The sequence below is a fragment of the Panthera pardus genome, unplaced genomic scaffold, assembly GCF_024362965.1.
Source record: "Panthera pardus isolate Hobbes unplaced genomic scaffold, ASM2436296v1 HiC_scaffold_27, whole genome shotgun sequence".
Taxonomy (NCBI): Eukaryota; Metazoa; Chordata; class Mammalia; order Carnivora; family Felidae; genus Panthera; species Panthera pardus.
The window spans coordinates 80,533,248-80,545,015 of NW_026526843.1; positions in this window are offsets into that span (position 1 = coordinate 80,533,248).

The window sequence follows — 11,768 nt, forward strand, 5'->3', positions numbered from 1 at the left end:
AGGACAGCCTATATAAACCTCCAAACCAAGATAATGCTCTTTGACCCTAATAGAGGGGTCTGAGCATCAAAGGGGGGAATGTCGTAGGGTCCCCTTCCTAAGGAAAAAAAACAACAACAAAAACCTCAAGGCAACCTGGCTATATAGGATAACACCCCTCAGGACCTTGTAATATGAGACCACTTAATCAGACTGCATGTTTGTGTGTTACCATATATGGGACACAAAAAGTATATATAAAAAACTACACCATGTGGCATTTGGGGCTCATTACTTTGGATAGGAACCCAACTGAGCAGTGCCGACAAAAAGTTGCTTCTTAGAAAAAGTAGCCTCCGTGTCACAACTTTCTGTGCGAGAATCCTGCTACAGTGCTCCTTTAAGCAGGAGACCAGCAAAACCAGTGGTTGAAACAAGTACTGGGAGAAGAGGAGTCAGGGGCCAGCAATTGTTCTGAGAAGCCTGGAGCTCTGGCTGCCCACCAGGTGAGAACTTCCTGGGGTGCTCATGGGGGGGGGTGTAGCAGCGAGGGTACAGGCAGCCACCCTTAGGCTTTTGACATTGCGTTTGACTGCTTCTGCCTTGGTTATGCGCCTCCCCAGAGTGAAGGACGAGGCACACCTAGCCACACTATCCAGCGTGAAGGCAGAGCAGAATGTCAACATATTGCAACTGGCTCTTTCCCTAATACTTGATGCCCAATGAATACGTCCAAAATACATTTTATTTTCTGATCCGTAGAAAAGGTTTTGGTTGCATTTGTGCTCTTGGATTTGTGATGTGCCTTTCTGCAACATGATCATGTTTCCAAAAAAAGTTGTGGTGATGCTTGTAAACCACTGTAATCCAGTTTGTAGGTTATTTGCTTTCTGAGACAGAATAACTGACAGAAGAGTTAAACTTCTATCTTTTAAAGTACTGTGGTGTGTATAAATTGATGTTAGTTTTGCCAACTAACAAACTGATAGTAAACTTTAATTTGGTAATGTGGAATTAAGCCAATCCCCCTCCCTTTTTTGCATCTCATTAAAAAAAGGAACTTTCTGGTCCTTTCCCATTCCTTTGTTTGTTTGTTTGTTTTCCCAGAATAGATACTGAGGAAAGAAACCTAAATGTAAATTGTGGAATTTACAAAGGATACCAGAAAAAATGAACTTTCTCAGCTCTACAAATTTTTATTTTTATCAAGGCCACAACTTTCTGGTAGAATAAAACTTATAAATATTTCTTTTGACAAATTACAGGCAATATTTTGGGTTTCTAAATGATATGTTTTTCAAGTACTACTTAGTAAGAAACTGTTTAATTCTGAATTAAATACAAGATGCACAAAAGGAAGGTTTTATTTACTTAAGCTTCTAGTGAAAGGCTTTATCTTGGCATGTCTGTGGTGCCAAAGTTAATTGGAGGTTTCTTTCACACAGGTGTTTGAACAGTGTACTGGCCTCCTGAAGAGTCTCTCTGCTGGAGTGTTCTCAGTGTCGGACCCATGTTGGTAAATTATGTTTGTTAGGGAACTGGAACCAATACAAATATATTCCCTTTTTAAAATTTTTATATTGTTAAAATATTTTTTAAAGTATGCTCCACACCCAAAGTGGGGCTTGAACTCACAACCCAGAGATCAAGAGTCGTGTGCTCTATTGACTGAGCCAGCCAGGCACCACCAAGTATGTTCATTTTTTAAAGATAGAGAGATCAAGGTTTGGAAAGATTGACTTAATCATACTTCAGGCTACACTGTCATGCAGGGGGAGCAAAGAACTAAGACGTCCTTTCTCTAGCCTGGCTGGTTGTTATCTGTTTAATTGTGAACTATTTTGTCTAAGCACCATTCAAACCAGAACTCTTATTTTCTGTCACTAGCTCCTGCAGGAAAAAAAATACACCTAATGACAAGAATTTTTGTTTTAATTAAAAGCAACTCTCAAGGTGCCTGGGTAGCTCAGTCGGTTAAGCATCTGACTTTGGCTCAGGTCATGATCTCACAGTTTGTGGGTTCCAGCCCCACATAGCTCCAGATCCTCTGTCTCCCTCTTTCTCTGCCCCTCCCCCTCTTGCACACAGGCGTTTGTGCTTTTGTGTGCACTGGTACTCTCTCTCTCTTTCTCAAAAATAAATAAACATTTAAAAAAGTAATTCTCATATGACAAAAGAAATGTGATTTATCTGGAAAAGTTAGACACTGTAATAAGCAAAAGGAAGAGAATCAGAAACACTAATAATCCCACCACCTAGTGATAACCACTGTGAACACTTTTTTATCTTTCCCAATTTTTGTGTGTGTATATAAATATACAGCTTTTCACAAAAAAACAAAATAACAATATTCTATTCTCAGTGTGAAATATGAGTGGGCAAGTAAGATTAATGTCCAGATCTGGAGAAAGACATAATCAAGATTCTTCCTAGCTGGTTGAGCCTGTGGTTGTGAGTGCTTTAGCATTTGATGTTTTTTATTAGCAGAAATTAATTTTTCCTGGAGATTCTTCTGAGGGGAATTCTTCCGTTTGGTCATTTTGGAGAGTCCCTGGCATGGTGAGGACCTGCAGTGCACTTCCCCTGTGCTGTGGTGTATAACTGGAGTTAGTGGGCGGGGCCGCAGTCCGACCCGATGTCTGCCCCCAGCCCACTGCTGGGGCCACAGTCAGACTGGTGTGTGCCTTCTCTTCCCCTCTCCTAGGGGCGGGATTCACTGTGGGGTGGCGTGTCCCGTCTGGGCTACTTGCACACTGCCAGGCTTGTGTTGCTGGGGATCTGGCGTACTAGCTGCGGTGGGTAGGCAAGGTGCACGGGGGCTGGAGGGGCAGGCTTAGCTCGCTTCTCCTTAGGTGATCCACTTCAGGAGGAGCCCTGTGGCAGCGGGAGGGAGTCAGATCCGCTGCCGGAGGTTTGGCTCCGCAGAAGCACAGAGTTGGGTGTTTGCGCGGAGCGAGCAAGTTCCCTGGCAGGAACTGGTTCCCTTTGGGATTTTGGCTGGGGGATGGGCGGGGGAGATGGCGCTGGCGCCTTTGTTCCCCGCCAAGCTGAGCTCTGCCGTCCGGGGGCTCAGCAGCTCTCCCTCCCTTTGTCCTCCAGCCTTCCCGCTTTCCGAGCAGAGCTGTTAACTTATGACCTCCCAGACGCTAAGTCGCGCTTGCTGTCGGAACACAGTCTGTCCGGCCCCTCCGCTTTTGCCAGCCAGACTCGGGGGCTCTGCTTGGCCGGCGAGCCGCCCCTCCGCCCCGGCTCCCTCCCGCCAGTCCGTGGAGCGCGCACCGCCTCGCCGCCCTTCCTACCCTCTTCCGTGGGCCTCTAGTCTGCGCTTGACTCCGGAGACTCCCTTCTGCTAATCCTCTGGCGGTTTTCTGGGTTCTTTAGGCAGGTGTAGGTGGAATCTAAGTGATCGGCAGGACGCGCTGTGAGCCCCGCGTCCTCCTACGCCGCCATCTTCCGGAACCCCCAGCAGAAATTAATTTTTGAAAAAATGTTGAACGGTACAAATAAATTGATAAAAGCCTTCCATCATGAAAAAGTATGACAGTTGGTCTTATGAAGGAGCATTGATCCAGGATGGTTGCATTCTGTTGTTGCTTGGAATGATATGCTGTTGTGCTCTCTGGAAATATTCAGGATGACTTCCTTCTCATGCTTATTAACAATAGATTACACACATCCATCCCAACATAGACTTAAATAGCCCTCAAGGTCCTTGTGGGGAACTCTTATCAGAGCTAACTCTTCTCTGAGGGAAGCATAGCTTTATTAAAAAGAAGTATATAGAATTTGTGTTGCAAAAATCTTAAAATTAGATATATCTATGTATTAGGTATATTTAAGACATTGCATGTATTAACAACAGTTTTTCTCTTTTTTTTCCTCTTTTTTCTAATAACAGTTTTTATGTGCACACATACACACTCCACTAGACCCAGAAGTCTAGTGTTTAGCAACCTTGTCAAAAGGAGCCATTAACTGAGAGGATAATACACCAGAGAAGGGAGAAGGTGAAGGAGTACCACTGGTTCAATGTGAAGGAAAGAGGAAGAAGAATGCCTATGGGGTAAAGTGTATGTGTGCATCATTCATTATGACATAATCAATAAGAGGATGAAAGAAAACATTAAAAAGAGATCTCAAACATTTCCCCATGGGAGCCTGTTGCCTCAGTCAGAAGAACATGCAACTCTTGATCTCAGAGTGGTGAGTTCAAGCCCCATGTTAGGTGTAGAGATTATTTAAATAAATATTTTAAAAAATACATTTCTCCAAAATGTGGCTGAAAAATTGAAGAGAATGTAGTTTGTAGTTTAATGTCATCCCTTGCTATAAAGAATTTTCCTTTTTTTTCACAACTAATTTTGGGTGCTTAAAAGTCTTTCCTTGCCAGGGCTCTGTATTGACAAATCGGGGGAAGTTACATTGCATTTTCATCATAAAATTATGCACTATTTCTTAGTCATAGCATCAAAAGTGTAAAGTTATATATAGCATGTGTAACCTACCAAGTCAACATACCAGAATAAAGCCCTCTTACATAGGGATGTTAACCTATTTTTTTTTTCTTTTGAGAGAGAGAGGGAGAGAGAGAGAGAGAGAGAGCGAGCACAGGGGAGGGGCAGAGGGAGAGGGAGAGAATCTTAAGCAGGCTCCACGCCCAGAGTAGAGCTAGACACGGAGTTCAGTCTCACCACTGTGAGATCATGACCTGAGCCAACTTAACCAACTGAGCCTCCCAGGTGCCCCTAACCTATTTTTTTGAAATGAGAAAACTGAAACTCAGGAATTGTTTCACCAAAGAGCACTTAGAGTTAGAGACATAATTCATATTTCATTCCAAAGATAGTATTCCTCATATCATCTGTGTTTTTGTAGGAAAAAGTGAATGATTTTGCTTAAAATGCTTAATACTCAAAATGTGTCTGTACTGCAAGGTAGCTTAGTACTGACCCAAGAATAGATGTATCAATGGAGTAAGATATAGACTCCAGAAAAGAGTTCAATGAATGACTGCCAATGTTTTCTTTGATGATATTTTTATATAGTAACTTTGGTAAAAAGCTGGATAATTCAGGATACTGGCATACTGGCATACGGGTAGCTGTTTTAGTATGATTTTTTTTAATTTTTAAATTTTATTTATTTAAATTCAAGTTAGTTAACAAACGGTGTAGTATTGATATCAGGAGTAGAACCCAGTGATTCATCACTTTTTTTTAACACCCAGTGCTCATCCCAACAAGTGACCTCCTTAATGCCCAACACCCATTTAGTCAATCCTCACCCATCTCTCCAACAACCCTCAGTTTGTTCTCTCTACTGAAGAGTCTCTTATGGCTCTATTTTTATCTTATTTTTCCTTCCCTTCCCATCTGTTTTGTTTCTTAAATTCCACATATTAGTGAACTCATATGGTATTTGTCTTTCTCTGACTGACTTATTTCACTTAGTATCATATACTCTCATTTCATCCATGTTGTTGCAGATGGCAAGATTTCATTTTTTTGATTGTCAAGTAATATTCCATTGTACATGTATACCGCATATTTTTATCTATTCATCAATGGACATATGTGCTCTTTCCATAATTTGGCTATTGTTGATAGCACTGCTATAAACCTTGTGGAGTATGTGCCCCTTCAAATCAGCATTTTTGTATCCTTTGGGTAAATACCTAGTAGTGAAATTGCTGGATCCTAGAGCAGTTCTATTTTTGAAGAACCTCTATACTGTTTTCCATAGTAGCTGCACCAGTTTGCATTCCCACCAAGTGCAAAAGGGTTCCCCTTTCTCTGCATCCTTGCCAACATCTGTTGTTTCCTAAGTTGTTAATTTTAGCCATTCTGATGGGTGTGAGGTGCTATCTCATCATGGTTTTGATTTGTATTTCTCTGATGATGAGTGATATTGAGCACCTTTTCATGTGTCTGTTCACCATCTGGATGTCTTCTTTAGAAAAGTGTCTATGTCTTCTGCCCATTTCTTTACTGGATTATTTGTTTTTTGGGTGTTGACTTTGATAAGTTCTTTATAAATTTTGGATACTAAGCCTTTATCTGATATGTCATTGCAAATGTCTTCTCCCATTCTGTTGGTTGCCTTTTAGTTGTGTTGTTTGCTTCCTTCACTGTGCAGATGCTGTTTATCTTGATGAGGTCCTAATAGTTCGTTTTTGTTTTTGTTTCCCTTGCCTCCAGGGACATGTCTAGTACGAAGTTGCTTTAGCCAAAATCAAAGATGTTGCTATCTGTTTTCTCCTGTAGGATTTTGATGGCATGGACCACTTTCTTACACCACACACAAAAATAAATTCAAAATGGATGAGACATAAGTGTGAGACAGGAAACCATCAAAATTCTACAGTATGATTTTTTAAGTGACTTTAATTGTGGTTAAATCCTTTTATGATTACAAAAAATTCAAAGATTAAATATCCTAAAATTATTATCAAACAGAATTATTTCTTCCAGATATAGAGTTTTGAAACAAAACATTTACATAATTTAGGCCACAAATTATTTTAGCTATTTGCTATTAAGGTTTCCAGAATATGAGTGCCAACAGTGCCCACTAGTTTCTTTTCACCCCACTTGCCTTATTCTCACTGAGAGACAAAAATTTTGCTGTTAATCACAAATAATTTTGTTCTTACTTTTGGTACTTTGTTCTACGTGGATTTTATTTATGGAACTTTACATATAGGGCCTTTGGGCCTAATATAACTCTAGTATATTTAACAAAATAAGTTTTACTGACTACCCCAATAGGAGTTGGTGGTCATGACTATAAGATTGGTCATAGACCTATAAATACACTGAGCTAATTATTCAAAAAATTATATTTAAAATGTAATTTAAACCCTATCTTTCAAATTTCTTTTTTCCCAGATTTACTGAGATATAGTTGCCAAAAAATTATATATATATATATATATATATATATATATATATATATATAGTGATATTTTTATATATGCACTCATTGTGAAATGATTACCACAATCAAGCTAAGTGTCTGTTAATGGATGAAGAAAATGTAGTATGTGTGTGTGTCTGTGTGTGTGCGCGTGCGCTAGAGTAATATTAGGGTTCAAATAAAGAGGAAATACTGTCATTGCAACAACATGAATGAAACTGTAGGACATCATGTTAAGTGAAATAAGTCAGACACAGAAAGACAAATACTGTATGATCTCACTCGTATGTGGAACCTAAAAAAGTCTAACTCATAGGAGCAGAGAGTAGAATGAATGGTGGTTACCAATGGCTGAGGGCTGGGAGAAATGAGATGTTCATCAAAAGGTACAAAGTTTCAGTTATGCAGGATAAATAAGTTCTGAAGATCTAAGGTACAGCGTGGTGACTACAGTTAATAATAATGTATTGTATAGTTGAGGTTTGTTAAGAATATAGTTCTTATGTGTTTTCTCCCTACCCAATAAACTGGTAACCATGATTCCAAATTACTTTTTAAAATTTTTAACAACTTTATGTAAATATAATCCACATACTATATAATTCATCTTTCTTTCTTTCTTTCTTTCTTTCTTCTTTCAAGTATAGTTAGCATACAGTGTTATGTTAGTTTCAAGTGTACAATATAATAATTCAACAAGTCTGTACATTACTCATTGCGCATCATGTTAAGTGTACTCTTCATCCCCTTCACGTATTTCACTAAGACTAAGAGTCTGTTTTTTATTTCCTTTTAGGATTGCTTGTTCTAGCTTCGAGAAAAATGCTGGTGCAATTTTGATTGGGCTTGCATTGAATGTGCAGATAGCTTTGGGTAGTATTGACATTTTAACAATATTAATTCTTCCAATCCATGAGCATGGAATGTCTTTCCATTTCTTTGTGTCTTCTTCAACTTACTTCATAAGGTTTCCATAATTTTCAGCATACAGATCTTTTACATCTTTGGTTAGGTTTATTCCTAGGTATTTTATGTTTCTTGGTGCAATTGTGAATGGGATGAATGTCTTACTTGTCTTTTTGTTGCTTCATTATTAGTGTATAAGAATGCAACTGATTTCTGTACATTAATTTTGTATCCTGTGACTTTGCTGAATTCATGTATCAGTTCTAGCAGACTTTTGGTGGAGTCTATTGGGTTTTCCATGTAGAGTATCATGTCATCTGCAAAAAGTGAAAGCTTGACTTCATCTTTGCCAATTTTGATGCCTTTGATTCCCTTTTATTGTCTTATTGCTGATGCTAGAACTTCCAACACTATGTTGAGCAACATTGGCGAGAGTGGACATCCTTGTAGTGTTCCTGATCTCAGGGGGAAAGCTCTCCGTTTTTCCCCATTGAGGATGATATTAGCTGTGGGCTTTTCATAAATGGCTTTTATGATGTTCCCCGGCCAAGCTCTGTCTTTCCGGGACTCAACAACTCTCCCTCCAGGTGTCCTCTTGCCCTCCCCACTCTCTGAGAGCAGAGCTTTTGACTTTTAACATTCTAGATGTTAAGTCCTGTCAGCTGTCAGAACTCATGGAATCTGGCCCCTCTGCTTTTGCAAGCCAGACTTCGGGGGCTCTGCCTTGTCCAGCAGGCTGTCCCTCCACTGCCTGGCTCCCTCTCACCAGTCTGTGTAGCATGCACTGCCTTTCCGCCCTTCCTACCCTCTTCCATGGGCCTCTTGTCTACACTTGGCTCTGGAGAGTCCATTCTACTAGTTGTCCGGCGGTTTTCTGGGTTATTTAGGCCAATGTGGGTGGAATCTGAGAGATCAGCAGGACGAGGTGAGCCAAGCGTCCTCCTGTGCCACCATCTTCCCCTGAGATGATTTTAAAGGACAAATTTGTCACTCAATCAGCCCTAGATATTCAGAGAAAATGCAAAAATTGGATGTTGGCCTGGAAGAGACCCTGGAGGAGCTCTTATGAACTCCAATTGCATTTATTACAACCTAGATGAAGAGAAAAGAACAGGAAAGGAGGCTTGGAAATCTAAGGCCTTAGTGACAGCCTTATATACTATGGTGGACAAGACTTCCCGAGGTCCTGTCACCAAATGCCACTTATGTGGAAATTCAGGGCACTGGAAACAAGACTGCCCTCAGAAGAGACAACAGAAGTCAAAGCCCTGTAAGCCCTGCCCCTTGTGTGGAGACAATCACTGGAAGTCTGAATGCCCTCAAGGACCTCTATCTTCCAGGGCTCAGATAACCAGTGTCCCTGAAAGGGACTGATGGAGCCCAGGGAATCTTTTTTTTTTTTTTTTTTAATGTTTATTTATTTTTGAGGGAGAGACAGAGCATGAGCGGGGGAGGAGCAGAGAGAGAGAGGGAGACACAGAACCCGAAGCAGGCTCCAAGCCCTGAGCTGTCAGCACAGAGCTGGATGCGGGGCTCGACCCCGTGAACCGTGAGATCGCGACCTGAGCTGCAGTCAGACGCTTAACCGACTGAGCCACACAGGTGCCCCAACCCAGGGAATCTTTGACGTGGCTCCTGAGAACCAATTGTCTATTAGAAACCCAGAGCCTAGGGAACTCTGGAGATATATATATATATATAGATATATATATATATATATATGCAGTTAATTTCCTTCTTAATTCCGGAGCCACCTTTTCTGTCCTCCTTTCCACTTCTGGCCAACTATCCAAGCTCAGCATAACAATTAGAAGCATCTCCAAAAAAACTTATGACTTAATTTTTCTCTCAGCTCTTGGGATGTATATGGGAAAACCTAATTTTTTCGCATTCTTTCCTGATAATGCCAGAGAGCCTTAATCCCTTGCTGAGAAGGGACATTATAACTAAATTAGAGACTATAGCGTTACTAACTCCAGGACAGATCCACAATTGCGTGGGTTTTTAAAAATTACTGGATATCGGGGGTTCCAGAAGATGGCGGCGTAGGAGGACGCGGGGCTCACAGCGCGTCCTGCCGATCACTTAGATTCCACCTACACCTGCCTAAAGAACCCAGAAAACCGCCAGAGGATTAGCAGAAGGGAGTCTCCGGAGTCAAGCGCAGACTAGAGGCCCACGGAAGAGGGTAGGAAGGGCGGCGAGGCGGTGCGCGCTCCACGGACTGGCGGGAGGGAGCCGGGGCGGAGGGGCGGCTCGCCGGCCAAGCAGAGCCCCCGAGTCTGGCTGGCAAAAGCGGAGGGGCCGGACAGACTGTGTTCCGACAGCAAGCGCGACTTAGCGTCTGGGAGGTCATAAGTTAACAGCTCTGCTCGGAAAGCGGGAAGGCTGGAGGACAAAGGGAGGGAGAGCTGCTGAGCCCCCGGACGGCAGAGCTCAGCTTGGCGGGGAACAAAGGCGCCAGCGCCATCTCCCCCGCCCATCCCCCAGCCAAAATCCCAAAGGGAACCAGTTCCTGCCAGGGAACTTGCTCGCTCCGCGCAAACACCCAACTCTGTGCTTCTGCGGAGCCAAACCTCCGGCAGCGGATCTGACTCCCTCCCACTGCCACAGGGCTCCTCCTGAAGTGGATCACCTAAGGAGAAGCGAGCTAAGCCTGCCCCTCCAGCCCCCGTGCACCTTGCCTACCCACCCCAGCTAATACGCCAGATCCCCAGCAACACAAGCCTGGCAGTGTGCAAGTAGCCCAGACGGGACACGCCACCCCACAGTGAATCCCGCCCCTAGGAGAGGGGAAGAGAAGGCACACACAAGTCTGACTGTGGCCCCAGCAGTGGGCTGGGGGCAGACATCGGGTCGGACTGCGGCCCCGCCCACTAACTCCAGTTATACACCACAGCACAGGGGAAGTGCACTGCAGGTCCTCACCATGCCAGGGACTCTCCAAAATGACCAAACGGAAGAATTCCCCTCAGAAGAATCTCCAGGAAATAACAACAGCTAATGAACTGATCAAAAAGGATTTAAATAATATAACAGAAAGTGAATTTAGAATAATAGTCATAAAATTAATCGCTGGGCTTGAAAACAGTATACAGGACAGCAGAGAATCTCTTGCCACAAAGATCGAGGGACTAAGGAACAGTCACGAGGAGTTGAAAAACGCTTTAAACGAATTGCAAAACAAAATGGAATCCACGATGGCTCGGCTTGAAGAGGCAGAGGAGAGAATAGGTGAACTAGAAGATAAAGTTATGGAGAAAGAGGAAGCTGAAAGAAAGAGAGATAAAAAAATCCAGGAGTATGAGGGGAAAATTAGAGAACTAAGTGATACACTAAAAAAAAATAATATACGCATAATTGGTATCCCAGAGGAGGAAGAGAGAGGGAAGGGTGCTGAAGGGGTACTTGAACAAATTATAGCTGAGAACTTCCCTGAACTGGGGAAGGAAAAAGGCATTGAAATCCAAGAGGCACAGAGAACTCCCTTCAGACGTAACTTGAATCGATCTTCTGCACGACATATCATAGTGAAACTGGCAAAATACAAGGATAAAGAGAAAATTCTGAAAGCAGCAAGGGATAAACGTGCCCTCACATATAAAGGGAGACCTATAAGACTCGTGACTGATCTCTCCTTTGAAACTTGGCAGGCCAGAAAGGCTTGGCACGATATCTACAGTGTGCTAAACAGAAAAAATATGCAGCCGAGAATCCTTTATCCAGCAAGTCTGTCATTTAGAATAGAAGGAGAGATAAAGGTCTTCCCAAACAAACAAAAACTGAAGGAATTTGTCACCACGAAACCAGCCCTACAAGAGATCCTAAGGGGGATCCTGTGAGACAAAGTACCAGAGACATCACTACAAGCATAAAACATACAGACATCACAATGACTCTAAACCCATATCTTTCTATAATAACAATGAATGTAAATGGATTAAATGCGCCAACTAAAAGACATAGGG